The sequence below is a fragment of the Garra rufa genome, chromosome 2 (genome assembly GCF_049309525.1).
Source record: "Garra rufa chromosome 2, GarRuf1.0, whole genome shotgun sequence".
NCBI lineage: Eukaryota > Metazoa > Chordata > Actinopteri > Cypriniformes > Cyprinidae > Garra > Garra rufa.
This window is the reverse complement of record NC_133362.1, coordinates 8,399,496-8,414,850: the sequence shown is the minus strand read 5'-3', so window position 1 is coordinate 8,414,850 and position 15,355 is coordinate 8,399,496.

Sequence of the window (15,355 nt, the reverse complement as noted above, 5' to 3'; positions counted from 1 at the left end):
TCTTTAAACTTTAAAAACTAATCAAACTGCTTAAAGCTTTCAAAACTTCTTTAAACTTTAAGGCAAAGCTTTCTCAAGCCAACTTAAAGTTTGTCTCGACAAACTTTTTTATCTAGTTTCATATTGTTACTTTAGCTTTGTTAGTGACATAAACTATATTGAAATCAGTAAATTGACTTTCCTCTACGTCATGCATCACGTTCAATTTCAGTCAGTTATGAGATTCCATATTAGTTAAGATGTTGCCTTATAAGGCCGACAACAAGACAGTTGCCAGGTTTTGGAACAGAGCCCTAAATGGACAGTCTTTCTCTCATCCAAACGCACATTCTCTAGTTTTGTCTTTTTCAGCCATCACCCCTATGTCTCTCTCCGTGTGTTGGGGTGAGTGGGAAGGAGGGGGTGACTGTTACTCAGGACCCCAGTAACAGGTTTGATTAGAAAGCATGTTGCCCCCGGCAACCAATCCGTCGCTAGCACTACACAGGCTGTTACCATGGCAACCTAAGGGGCAGGAGGTGTAAATGGGATGATTTGGTCCATCGAGTGAGAGCAACAGTGTGTGAGAGAGAGTTTGGGGGAAGATGGAGAAAATGAATGAGTAGATAGATCATTCTATCTATCGCTCTATCATTTTATCTATCATTCTATCGTTTTATCTATTATTATACCGTTCTATCATCTATCCATCCATCTATCTGTCTATCATTCTATCATCATCCATCCATCCATCGTTCTGTTGTTCTATCTATCGTTCCATCCATCCATCCATACATCCATCAGTCGTTCTATCGTTCTATCATCCATCCATCTATCGTTCTATCATCCATCCATCTATCTATCGTTTTATCATTATCCATCATCCCTCTATCCATCCATCGTTCTGTCGTTCTATCTATCGTTCTATCATCCATCCATCCATCCATCCATCCATCCATCGTTCTATCATCCATCATCCATCTATCGTTCTATAGTTCTATTTATCATTCTGTCTGTCTATTGTTCTATCTATCGATGTATTGTTTTATCTATCATTCTATCGTTTTATCTATCATTATATTGTTTTATCATCTATCCATTGATCTATCTGTCTATCATTCTATCATCATCCATCCATCCATCCATCGTTCTGTTCTATCTATCTTTCTATCATCCATCATCCATCATTCTATCTATCGTTCTATCATCCATCCATCCATCCATCCATCCATCCATCCATCCATCCATCCATCCATCCATCCATCGTTCTATAATCCATCCTTCTATTGTTCTGTAATCCATCCATCTATCATTCTATCTATCATTCTATCTATAATTCTATCTGTCTGTCCGTCGTTCTATCATCCACTTAGCTATCTATCCATCCATCCATCCATCCATCCATCTCTATGGTCACCCTTTAGTTTGGAGACAAATTCACACTTTAACTAACTGTGACTTTTTCCTCTATAAACTCTACTAATAGTTAGTAAGCTAGTTGTTAAGTTTGTTATGGTATAAGATTAGGCATCTAAAATATGGTCATGCAGGACAATTCATTAATACTAATAAACAGCCAATGTGCTAGTAATAAGTTTGTTAATGAACAACTGGTTAATAGTGAGAATTGGTGTGTAAACTAAAGCAGTCCACACATATATATTCTCACAGTGGGGGGATTCACTAACAGTGAATTGCACTCGCTGATAGCAGTTTATTTGCATGCGTATTATGCAAATCTGGTAACGGCACAAACGCCCAAAAATTAGTGCTGAATGCGATTTGCACGCTGCAGTTCCCTATCTTACCAACCGGTTTTGAGTACAAAGGATGCAGCAGCAAACTACAACGGCCACTTGAATCTGCTCTTTAAAATGCTGAAAGTGCTCTCAACTGCATGAAGCGTTGGACACGTGCCCAGTATTCAGCTCATCTCTATCATTTCATCATCATTTTGATGTATGACTGCAGCCATGATTGGTAGAAAATGCAAATCTGTGTATTGCTTGCTTTTCACAGGCAGCATTTGCGTCATGTTATTTTTTTTTTCACCAAGCAAAGAGTTTAATTAGCATATAAACGAGTGTGTGTGTTTGTGTAATGGCTTAATTTAAATACTCATACCAGCAGATAACGCCTGGTTAACCTGGATTGTGAGTGCTTAGTGAATGGAAAAAGGATTTTACTCTAAAATACTGTGCTCAAAACTGTTTAGTGAATGCAGTCTGCAGTATTTGTGTTTGAAGCAGAGCAGAGAGACATACTGTAAAAAGAGGGATGAGAAAAACGAGAGTGTTTGTGTGTGTATATTGGCTGTGTTTGGCGCCAGCTGTCCCAGTGTGTCCAAAAAGCAGGTTTTCTGCAGATTACCTCCCTGAGCCAGTTCAGTCTGCTTACTGGAATGAGATTAACAGCTGTACGTGTGTGCATGTGTGTAGGAAAGAGAGAGTGAAAATCACAGATTTGGAGATGCAGTCTGTTGTTTTTTTCCCGTTCTTTTCTGGTTCCCCTTCAGTTCCTGCACCCACTTGGGTAACCCTGGAGACAGGCTCATCTCTGCTGCACTGTAACCATGACAACCGCATCCAGGGCATGACAACGTCTCGTGCACTCAGATTGTCAAGTCTGAACCCCAGAACACAGACACAGAGGGATGTTATGCTGAGCTAAATCACAAAACACACTCATGCAGCCATCTCTCCATAGAAAGACCTGACATAATATCTCTATATGTGTCTCTCGGTGTGCTATAGCATGAATACAGCTATTGTAGGAGAAATAATCAAACATTTATAAGCGAGGGATGAAGGGGGAGGCAGGAATGAGTAAAGGAGAGAGATATCTGGGGAAAAGCAAGAATCTAGGTCACAGATGCTGTGATGAAACACGGCTTCAGCATCGCTCCCTCGTTCATTTCATCAGGCAGACGGTGTCATTGAAACAATACTGATCAATGAACTACAAAAAATGTCAAATTATTTACGTAAATGATGAAAAATGAAAGGTCTTGCCTTGCATTTTTTTCTGTGAGATCTACTGTTAATATATTACTAACCACAAGCACCACTGTATTTAGGATGTAAAAGTAGCATTCTGTATGATTTTTTTTTTCTCTCTGCTTGTCTGGTTTTCTTTGAATGCTTCCTGTGTGAACGGATCTATCTATCTATCTATCTATCTATCTATCTATCTATCTATCTATCTATCTATCTATCTATCTATCTATCTATCTATCTATCTATCTATCTATCGTTCAATCCATCCATCATTCTGTCTATTGTTTTATCTATCATTCTATCGTTCTATCATCCATCTGTCTATTGTTCTATCATCCATCCATCTGTCTATCGTCCATCCATCCATTTATCCATCTATCATTCTATCATCTATCATCTATCATTCTATCTATCGTTTTATCATCCATCCATCCATCCACCTATCGTTTTATCATTCTATCATTTTATCATCCATCTATCTATCTATCCATCCATCCATCCATCCATCCATCCATCCATCCATCATCCATCCATCTATCGTTCTATATATCATTCATCCATCCATCCATTCATCCATCCATCCATCCATCCATCCATCCATCCATCCATCCATCCATCCATCCATCCATCCATCCATCCATCCATCGTTCTATATATCATTCTATCATCCATCCATCCATCCATCCATCCATCCATCCATCGTTCTATATATCATTCTATCATCCATCCATCCATCATTCTATTGTTCTATCATTTAACCTATCATTGTCGTTTTATCATCTATCATCCATCCATCTATCGTTCTATCATCCATCCATTTATCCATGTGTCTATCGAAAACAGCACAACTGTTTTCAACATTGATGATATATCAGCATATTTAAATTATTTCTGAAGGATCATGTGACACTGAAGACTGGAGTAATGATGCTGAAAATTCAGCATTACATTGCAGAAATAAATTACATTTTAAAATATATTCACATAGAAAACAGCTATTTACAATAAAATAACATTTGACAATTTTACAGTTTTTTTTCTGGATTTTTGATCAAATAAATGCAGCCTTGGTGAGCAGAAACTTCTTTAAAAAACATTAAAAATCTTACTGATCCTAAATGTTTGAACAGCAGTGTACATACATACACATAGGATTATTGTAAATGCCTTGACTTTTAAAAAATTATTATTATGTGTTAAATAACGTTAAATGGAGGCTTATCACTCTCTTATCTCTGCTGTTTTTTCTGTATTTTCAGCTGCAGATTCCTTTCCTCACCTTCCTCATTCCTTCAACTTTTCCTCAGTTTGTTTTGTCTTCCTTTTCTCTCTAATTTTCTTATCTTCACTCGCTCTCTCTCTCTCTCTCACATAGCTTCTAAAACATTTCAAAACATCAATATTCTCTGTAAGATAGTCACTATTGACCAAGAGTTTTCCCTCAATAAAAAGTAAGGTAGTTTTTGTAGTAGTTATGATTGAGTATGGGGTAGGGTTAAGGTGTCTAGAATATGGTCATGCAGAATAAGGCATTATGTGCTTCATAAGTACTAACAAAACAACCAATGTGTTAGTATATGCATGCTAATAAGCATGGTTAATAGTGAATAGTGTTCCCTAATTGCTCTGAATATCAGAATTCATACACTTTCTAGTGAGCTGCTTATGTAGATAGTATTATACAGCATCCTAGGTACATTTTCAACTTAAAGGGCTCATCGGATGCAAAACTCACTTGTACATGTTGTTTGAACATTAATGTGTGTTGGCAGTTTGTGTACACAACCACCCTACAATGAGAAAAATTCACCCAGTGGTATTTTTTTAATCTTTAAAAGTAATATCCCCTTTTTAAAATCAGGTCATTTTCAGCTTCTTGTCAGTGTGACGGCACACCGTCAGAGACCACTCCCACGATAGTTGATTGACCTGAGTGCCTTACCTTAGACCCGCCCTCACCGAGCTGAAACGGTCCGACTTCATTGCCATTGTGTCGACTCAAGTGCAGGGGAAGACAAGATTGTCTCCGACTGAGGTGTTCTGTTGTTGGATGTAATAATGAACATAGCAGTAGTCATTTACTCCTGACATCTGAGCCACTGAAGATGCAGAGGATTAACGTTACTTTACTTTTTGAAATGAAAGCGCTGATCCCGATCTGCATATGCGTCTTTGTTCACGCGAATCATCCGTGAATCAGCTTCACCCACAGCAGAAGCGATTATAAGGTTTTTTTATGAATGTCTGCAAATGGCCTTACTTAATGATGTGCTAGTTAGCAAGTTTCGCAGCTAAACGTGGCTGGATGCGGCTAAAGTAAACATTACGGCTCATCATCCCATGGAGGAGAGGGGCGGGGCAAGCAGAGCTCATTAGCATTTAAAGGGAACATGCAACAGAATGGCTCGCTCTAAAAAGGGCTGATTTTGACAAGGTAAAAAGAGTGTTTATTTTACACTACCATTGAGAAATTTTAACCAAAGTATGTTATAGACTTCTCATAAGACCCTAAAGAATTATTTCAACTTGTGGAAAATGGCCATCCGATGACCCCTTTACAGGTTGTTCTTCTTTACACAAAGAAATACATACCATTTAGAAGTTTGGAGTCAGTCTGCTTTTATGTTTTTGAAAGAAGTATATTATGGCTCACTAAGGCTGCATTTTTTTTAATCAAAAATAAAACGATAATATTGTATAATATTATTACAATTTAAAAAAAGGGTTTCTGTTTGAATGTATTTTAAAATCTAATTTAATTCTATGATGCAAAGCTGAATTTTTAGCATGATTGCTCCAGTTTTTTAGTGTCACATGATCCTTCAGAAATCATTTTAATATGCTGATTTGCTGCTCAAGAAACATTTCTCATTTGTTGTTCTTATTTGCATATCAATGTTGAAAACAGTTGTGCATCCTTATATTTTTGATACATTTCTTTTATGGTTCTTTGATGAATAGAATGTTCAAAGAACAGGATTTGTTTGAAATTGAAATGTTTTTACTGTCACTTTTAAAATGTTTTTACTGTCACTAAATAAAAGCATTTGCTTCTTTTTTTGTATATATACAAGTGCGGCAGGCATGTATGTTTATGTCATTTGTGTGTCTGGGTCTTTGTAAGCGGTTTTGAAGTGAGGTTTGGCACTATGTTTGCAGGTGTAACTCAGGTCGCTATGTTATCTGCTTTGATCGTGTTTCGCTCAGATCATTTCAACTCACACTTCACATGAGAAGTTTCCTTTAGTGGTTTATGAAAAAAAGAGAAATATTTGCCTGAACTACTTTTGTATGTTGTGGTGAAACACTGATGAAGATAAACGACTTACTCAACAAAATATATTGTAAATTTGGCTTGCTTATGGTTAGTTTCTGATCAAGCAATCAACATGTAGAGCCCATTCAAAAAGGGGGTTCAGTATAAATAAAGTATAAATTAAGTCTCTTGCTAAAGATGATAAAGTCAGAATGATTATATCCCTTCATAGCTGACTTAGAGGGCCACCTAAGAAATATTTCTGAAGTTGTATACAGACGAGGTCACATTCAGTAGTGAACGGTGGCAATTGTTCAGTTTTTAAATATAGCTCCGTAGCTGTTGCAGTTTCATATTTTTGTTTATTATTAGTGGATATAGATTCCATTATTGTCAGCAAGTTTGCTAGTTAGTTTCCTCTTTTTTCTGACCACAGAGCACTTGAATGTGACACTGTGTAATTTTGTCTAAAATGGGAAGTAGATTTTTCTGACAAGCTTATAAAGGCAGCATAACAACACCCCTAACATGTGGAAAATCACTATTAAACATGACCAATCCTGGTTTTATTCTTTATTAGAGACAGGTCAACTTGGTCTTGAGATTTTAGTGTAAAGATTAGGCATCATATACAGCCAAGGTTATAGCCATCCATGTTAAAGTGGTTTACTCTGAATTAGCGCTGATTTTAGATTTGCGTGCTCACATATTAGCACAGGATTAGTAAACATCAGATTAGACTAATGCACTCTAATCTATTGTATTGAGATCTATTGTGTCGCTTTCTGTTTTAATACAGATTGTGCTAACAAGACTGTCCAGGATTTATTTTAATGCATGTTTTTTATGTTTTAAAGGGACCCTGGTATTAAAACTTGTATGGCTTAATATAACATAAACAATCTCATAAAATATGTAGTAGAAAACGCATGAAAGTTTTACGTTATTTAAAAAATCCACATCGTTTTATACATATCTTGGACTATGGGGGTTGCCATTATGAGGTGAAATGGTTGCACTCAGTGATCTACTTGTGCTACCTGTTGTTATTTAAAAAAAAAAAATATTCTGGCTTCATGCATTCTTTTTTTTTAAACACTTAAATGTGGGTAAGTTTAAAAAAAAAAAATCTACATTTTTAACAAAAAGCGGAAAAAAGGACAAATTATGTTCAATCAAAATGTAAATGATGATGTAAATGAGTCAATCAACACCTCAAAGCTTGACAGTCATTATTACATCTTCATGGGTCAACAATTTATTCCATAACGTTACACAGTGTTACATATCTATGGTTTTGATGCTGCTTTATGTCTGACGCTTGTTTTAGATTACATGTGGAAGCATCCGTTGTTTCGGTTTCTTCTTCACTTGTGTTTTGGAAATCCTGTACAAAAGATGCGTACAAAACACGGATTGCCGGATGCCTCAAAGGCATCAGGGCTAAAGTGGAGAGAACAAAGACGCAGGTCTTTAGGAAGTTTTATTTGTCCACAGGCATCTTCTCATTCTTGTCTCCTTTTCTTATCGTTAGGAAAGTAGTGAAGACTTACATTGCTTTTCTTGTTCCCCTTAAACTGAAAATTGCAATCAAAGGCTGCACAATGTGGCATCGTATCAGTATTTTATTTTCCAAGTTGTGTTGAGGTATAAATAGAAACAGCAGTGTTTGGCAAGCACTTGTTTCTGAATATTGAACAAATAAAACAGGGAAAATAAAATTGAATAACATATAGTCGGTATATAAATGGCTAAATAACACTTTAACTTCCATTTTTGAACAAAGATAATACTTGATTTCATGAATACAGGAGCCTTATTTTTGTTTTAATAGTCAGAATCTATAGTACATAACATATAAAAAGTAAAAACAAATCACAAACATTTGCAGTCAAGACATAGGGAAAAAAAAAAAAACAAGTTACGAATGTAAGCCAGATTTGGCCCAGACCCTGTTATTATCTGGGAAGCAAAATTCTATTGTAAATTTGTTAACCGACAGTAAGAGTATTTAACCGAATCAATCGCCTATTTTCGCTTGCTGACGTTTAAAAAAACACGCAAATCCTTTAACCGGATTCAGAACAGAACAAGGGTGAAATAAATAAACATAATGGTCTATATATAATAATAATATAATTATAGGCCAAGATATAAACAATCCAAAACAAGTCCAACAATTTAAAGCGAAACTGAAAGTAAAGTTGGGCTTATAGACTACCTGTCTCGCCGCAAATCCAAATGTTTCCATATCTGCGATGTATTTGAAGTGAAACTATAATGTATAGGGTAAACTAGGCTTTGTACTTCATGCACGTCGACAGAAAAAAAATCATGATGAGCAAAAATGTGCTGGGGGACCGGTGGTCAGGCTGAACTGCACGTAATACACACTATTTAAATTGACTAGTGTAACTTTTGGGTGACTGTGTTTTATTTTTAAAATGAACAGGCTGCAATTATAGTGTGCGCGTAAGGTGCCGACGCGATCAAACAGCTGAAAGATAAAATAGCCTATTCCGTCACTTTTGGTCATACTTACAGTAAAGGCATAATTCGATACTTCAAAGCAGTTTGAAGTGTCAAGAATATTAGCAAAGATTATGTTTAGGCTATTAGAACACTGTTCCGTTCTTATTTCACTATGGAACCTGGTCGATTTTTTAAAAATGAAACCATTTTGCCTTTTGCTATGAATTTGACAACCCACCTCCACCCACTCCCCATCTCGTACTTCTGAGTTTGAGATCTTCCCAGAGCACTATAGCCTGCTTCAAAGACTAAAATCAAGGCGCCAACCACTAACGTTAGTCCAAATACTATGTTTTTTTTTCAATACCGCCACATCAGAGGCAGTATGTGCATTGCATTTACGCTTTTTGTTTATACCGTTTTCTGTTATGCTATGTGGGCGCTCAGTTTTTTTTTCTGTTATTTAGCCAAAATATCATATTAGAAAAGATTCAGCGCTTCACATAAGCAATTTGACTGACTCGACAACAAATGCTAAGACACTCTTCTCCACTCCTTGAATACAAAATAAGCATTAGCCTTTATAAATGCAGTGTTGTATTATAAATACAGAAAACACGTACTTATACAATCAACTGTTCTTTATTTACCTTAAGACTGCAAACAAGCTGAGATGCTCCAAACTGCGCACCTCACTTCATTCACGAAAGAGGCGGGGGAATAATTAGATTTGACTGACAGTCAAAAAAAAAAAGCTTAGCTCCTGAAAAGCTATTTGATTTAGAAAACAGCGACGCTACCACCAAGCTACTGAGAAATGTAGTTAAGCTATAGCGTCACTACTTGTAGCGACGCTACTGCCCAACACTGATACAGATAGCGCCAGTAGCTCACCGAGTGCAGCCATTTCATGTCATTAAAATAATGGCACTCCCCATAGTCCAAAATATGTATAAAACCATGTGGATTTTTTAAAAAAATAAGTCTTTCATGGGTTTTCTACTACATATTTTAATTAGAGACATCATTTATGTTAGAAATGATGATTATATTAATACCCGGGGTTCCCTTTAAGGGATGAAAAAATGCATTTTGGGCCAAAGGTTTGAAACCATATTGAAATGAATGATTGATTCATGGATTCATTCATAAATCCATGAATTAATTCATACATTTTTAGAATTTTGAAAATAAAAAAAAATAAATAACATTTATTTTTCCTTCTACTAACATAACAAGGCAAGACATTTTTTTTTACTTTAAAGGTTGTATCAGCGATTTCTAGCCTGAAACATAAAGTGTCAAATTCAGCTGACCTTTCATCACGATCCGCTCGCTGCCTGCCCCATAAATTGCCTGTGAAAAAACCGCGTCTCTCTGGTCAGCCTAGGGTCCGAGATATGCCAAAAAAACAATCAGCACTACCAACCTTTCCACAGATAAACAAACAGTGTTCCAACCAATCAGCGTCAGGGGTTTGGTGTTGTGGACTTTCGCTCCGCCTCCCTCACATCCCTGCACCAGTAGGAAAGTCCACAACACCAAACCCCTGACGCTGATTGGTTGGAACACTGTTTGTTTATCTGTGGAATAGTTGATAGCGCCGATTGTTTTTTTGGCATATCTCGGACCCTAGGCTGACCAGAGAGACGCGTTTTTTTCACAGACAATTTATGGGGCAGGCAGCGAGCGGATCGTGAAGAAAGGTCAGCTGAATTTGACACTTTATGTTTTAGGCTAGAAATCGCTGATACAACCTTTAATTAACATTTTCAAGTCATGCTAAGGATTTTAAACTATTTCTTTGCTATTGCTATTTGTTTGCTATACAATGAATATTTTATCTAGTTATCTATTAGAACAAAACAGCACTGTGCAAAATTATGTCTGATCATAAAATAAAAATGTATGTTTTAAAGGTCCTTGCACACTCAGTCCGAAATTAATGAGTGTGAAAAATGCAGAAAATTGAACGTGATCCATTTTTTAAAATGACGAATGAAAGTTTCGGAGTCAGTGTGTAAATGTAATTGACAATACGTGAGATTGTTGTTTTTTAATGTGCACAAATTTCAGACGAGAATTTTGGACTCGGTGTGAATCTAAACTCAACAAAATAAGTTTGGCAATTTCAACTTTTTTTTTTAAATATGAAATTTAACTTTTTTTTAAAAGTCATTTTAATGTTATTTCAGTTGTACAACAAAGTTGATTTTGCTCAATGTAAGGCAACAACTGAACTTAAGTTGTTAAGTTAAAATAGATGGAAGTGTGTAATTTCTGCACTATTAGTGTCACAAACAGAATCACATAAATCATTTTTTAAGTGTTTTCAGCCAGTCTTTAAATGATTTACTTGTAGTTTCGCAAATAATTTTGGGATCATATTTTAAGGTAAAATAAGAAATATGTATTTCTACATCACTAAATACAATAATAGACATTTTCTTTTTTATTGATGCAATGATGCAACAAAGTTTTCAATTTCTAATTAACATTTTTCAATTGTGCTAAAGAACATGATAATCAGGTTTTGTTTAGTGCTGTTGTCAATAAAGCAAAAGTATGGAAGCCTGTTTCTGTTACTGAATAAAAAATAAAAAATAAAGGTTATTGTGACTTTTTATCTCACAATTCTGACTTGTTTTTAATTTTGCAATTTTTTAGAATTGCAAGATATAAACTTACAATAGCGAGTTTTAACGTCAGAATTGCATGATATAAACTCACTTCAGAACAGTGAGTTTGAAATTGCAGTTCTGACTTTTTTTTCTTGTAAATGTGAATTTGTATCTTGGAATTCTGAATGGTAAGACATTTTTCTCAGAATTGTGAGATATAAACTCACAATTGTGAGTTATAAAGTTCAGTTTTGAGGGGAAAATGTGTGTAAATTGTAATTCTGTCGAAAAAAAGTTGCAATTCTGAGTAAGAAAAGTCTTAATTGCAAGATATAAACTTGCAATTCGTAACAAAAAAAAACTTTGTGAAATTGTGAGTTTATATCTCTAAATTCTGACTTTATAACTTGCAACTGTGTGTTATAAAATTCAGAATTCTGTTGAAAAAAGTCACAATTCTGAGAAAAAGTCACAATTGCGAGATATAACAGCAATTCTGAAAAAAAAATAATTGTGAGTTTATATCTTTTTTAATTCTGACTTTATAGCTTCCAACTGTGTGATATAAAGTCTGAATTCTGTCGAAAAAAAACTGAATGGTGTGTTTATATATCTTAATTCTGACTTAATAACTTGCAACTGTGTGTTATAAAATTCAGAATTCTGTTGAAAAAAGTCACAATTCTGAGAAAAAGTCACAATTGCGAGATATAACAGCAATTCTGAAAAAAAAAAATTAATTGTGAGTTTATATCTTTTTTAATTCTGACTTTATAGCTTCCAACTGTGTGATATAAAGTCAGAATTCTGTCGAAAAAAAAAACCGAATTGTGTGTTTATATCTCTTAATTCTGACTTTATAACTTGCAACTGTGTGTTATAAAATTCAGAATTCTATTGAAAAAAAGTCACAATTCTGAGAAAAAAGTCACAATTGCGAGATATAACAGCGATTCTGAAAAAAAATAATAATTGTGAGTTTATATCTTTTTTAATTCTGGCTTTTATAGCTTCCAACTGTGTGAAATAAAGTCAGAATTCTGTTGAAAAAAAGTCACAATTCTGAGAAAAAAGTCACAACTGCGACATATAACCTCGCAATTAAAAAAAAAAAGTCACAATTGTGACATATTTACATTATATTTAGACATTTAGCAGATGCTTTTATCCAAAGCGACTTACAAAAAAGGACAATGGAAGCAATCAAAAACAACAAAAGACCAATAACATGCAAGTGCTATGACAATGACATATAACCTCGCAATTCTGAAAAAAAACTACATTGTGAGTTTATATCTCACAATTCTAACTTGCAACTGTGGTATAATTCAAAATCCTGTTGAAAAAAAAAAAGTCAGAATTCTGAGAAAAAAAGTCTCAATTATGAGATACAACCTCGCAATTCTGAAAAAAAAAAAAAAAATTGAATTGTGTTTTATAAGTTTATATCACGCAATTCTGAGAACAAAGTTAGAATTATGAGGTAGTGGTGAAAACAGGCTTCCAAAAGAGACACAAGCCAAATAAGCCAGTCTGAAACTTTTCCTCAAATTGTTTTACGCTGCTAATATAATTCTGCACTAAATTAGAAAACAATAGAAAATAGCTGCATTTTTTCTTAAGCCTTCAGATTTTAGTCCCCAACGGTATCTTCTTATCCCTCTCTCTCCTATTCTCCGTGCTTTGCTCCCGTTACTCCTGGCTGGCATTGAATCCTCTGCAGTTAATCCATTTGTATGTTTTCAATTACATATCAAATGGATACAAAGGTTACTTTAGCGTAGCCTAAGCCCGGGACTGTAGCGCAGACACACATCCCGACTGTGACCTAAATATCTGCAGAAAATCACTACACCAGCAGAAATCATCATGCTAAGAGAAATAGGTCACATTTCAGCCATCACTTTATTAGATTTGACCATACAGACCGAGGCTGCTCTGACCAGCGTTTCTGACGATCTCATGACTTTCAGGTCACAGTACAGGTCATTTTAATACGCACAAATCAAGTCTTTGTTCGGAAAATGTATGTTTTGGTGTACATATTGATATTTCGATAACATTATTGTAAAAATTAAAGTATGTTTTTGCAGCAATGACCAGAGAATGTGCAGTACATTATATATGGCCCTATAGGTAACATATATGGCAATATATATTATGGATTTGTTCAATTCATTTGATTTTCTAGTATTTAGACTGTCATTTTGCTTCATTACATAATGAAACCATTCTTTGGTAAGAGACAGTTCATTCATTGATTAGTTGTAAATGAGATTTCTCTCTCACACTCTCGCTGTCTGTAATTTACAGCGCCTGTGGGGTGAATGACTTTAAATATATCTGTGTGTATTTGAGCGTCTCTTTAGCGTGATAGTATTTCAGAGCTGAGCGTGTCGCCCTTGGGCCACGGGGTAATGCAGGCCATTATGGCTTGAGCAGGACTATACATCACTCATAATCATACCTTATAGTGGTCGATAGATATTTTATGTTGGGAAGATGAATGGATGTTGTATCCAATCGTCCGTAAATGTTATTGAGTTTTTCAGGACACGCACCATTAACTTATTATTCTCTCTTGCTCTCTCTCTCTCTCTCTCTCTCTCTCCATCTGCTTCATTGTTTTTAAAGGGGCCATACGCATCCTTTTAGTATATCAGATGATTTCAAAAGAGCATATTTAATCAATTTTTCCATAATATGGCCAACATTTTGTCTGCTATTCTAATTTTTCTGCTGTTTTAGAACAATACAGAAGATACATAAAAACAGGCTTTTTCTGAACACTGAACAAGTTTTTACAGTCAATTTGTGACTTTGGGTTTGCATATTATGTTGGGATCAGGGTTATTATAGCTAACTAAAATTAAAACCATTAAAAAATGTTACTTGAAACACTTCAAGAAAAAAAGCATGTTATTTCAGCTAGTTGCTATGGCAGGATTTCTTATTTTACTTAACTTAAAATAACAAAAACTGAAATAGAAATGAATAAAAACTGTGTAGACATTAAAAAAAAAACTAATAAAAGTGTCAACTAAATGCCTAAATTACATCTAAAATTATATATAAAAATATTAACTAAAATATAAAAATAATTATAATAGTATAGTATTAATACTAAAACAACACTATTTGGGATAGGTATTTTGAGGAAAATAAAAAGATAAATAATGTGCAGTCTTACCCACAATAGCTACTGTATGAAAATATAACGATAACTGTTATTGAGTTTTTCAGGAAATGCACCATTAACTTATTGTTCTAAAATAAAATAAAAATATAAAATGAAATAAATAAATAAAAATATTAAATACTAATATTAAATATATTGATACTAGAACAGCACTATTCGGGATAGGTATTTTAAGGGGAAAAAGGTCATGTGTAGTCTTACCCACAATAGCCATGATAATATAAAGTATATAACTATAACAAATTCTAATTTATAAATGTTATTGATTTTTTCAGGTCACGCACTATTAACTTATTATACTAAAATAAGAAAAATATTAAATTGTATATATAATCAAATAATAATAAAATAAATTTAAAAATTATTACAATTATTAAAGTTTGTTATTATATTAAAACTTGATATAGTAAATAAAAAAATAAAGAAAAGACAAAACATAAAAAGTAATAAGTATTTATTTCAGCTTGTTGTATTTCTCATTTTACTTAACTTAAAGTAACTAAAACTGAAGTAAAATTAATAAAACTGTGTAAATATATATAAAAAAGCGAAACAAGCTAATGTTTATTTCTAAAAAAAGTACTAAATTACAAATAAAATATATATAAAAATATTAAATTAAATATAAAATATTTAAAAATATATATAAATATAAATATGTATAAATCTATAATAGTATATTAGATACCAAAACAGCACTATTTGGGATTTTTTAAGTTTCTAAGTTGGGATAAGTAAAAAAAAAAAACCCACAAAAGCCGTGAAAATATATCTATCAATTATATAGCAGAAACTGTACGGACCAACACATTTCTACCTCTGCACAGTATAC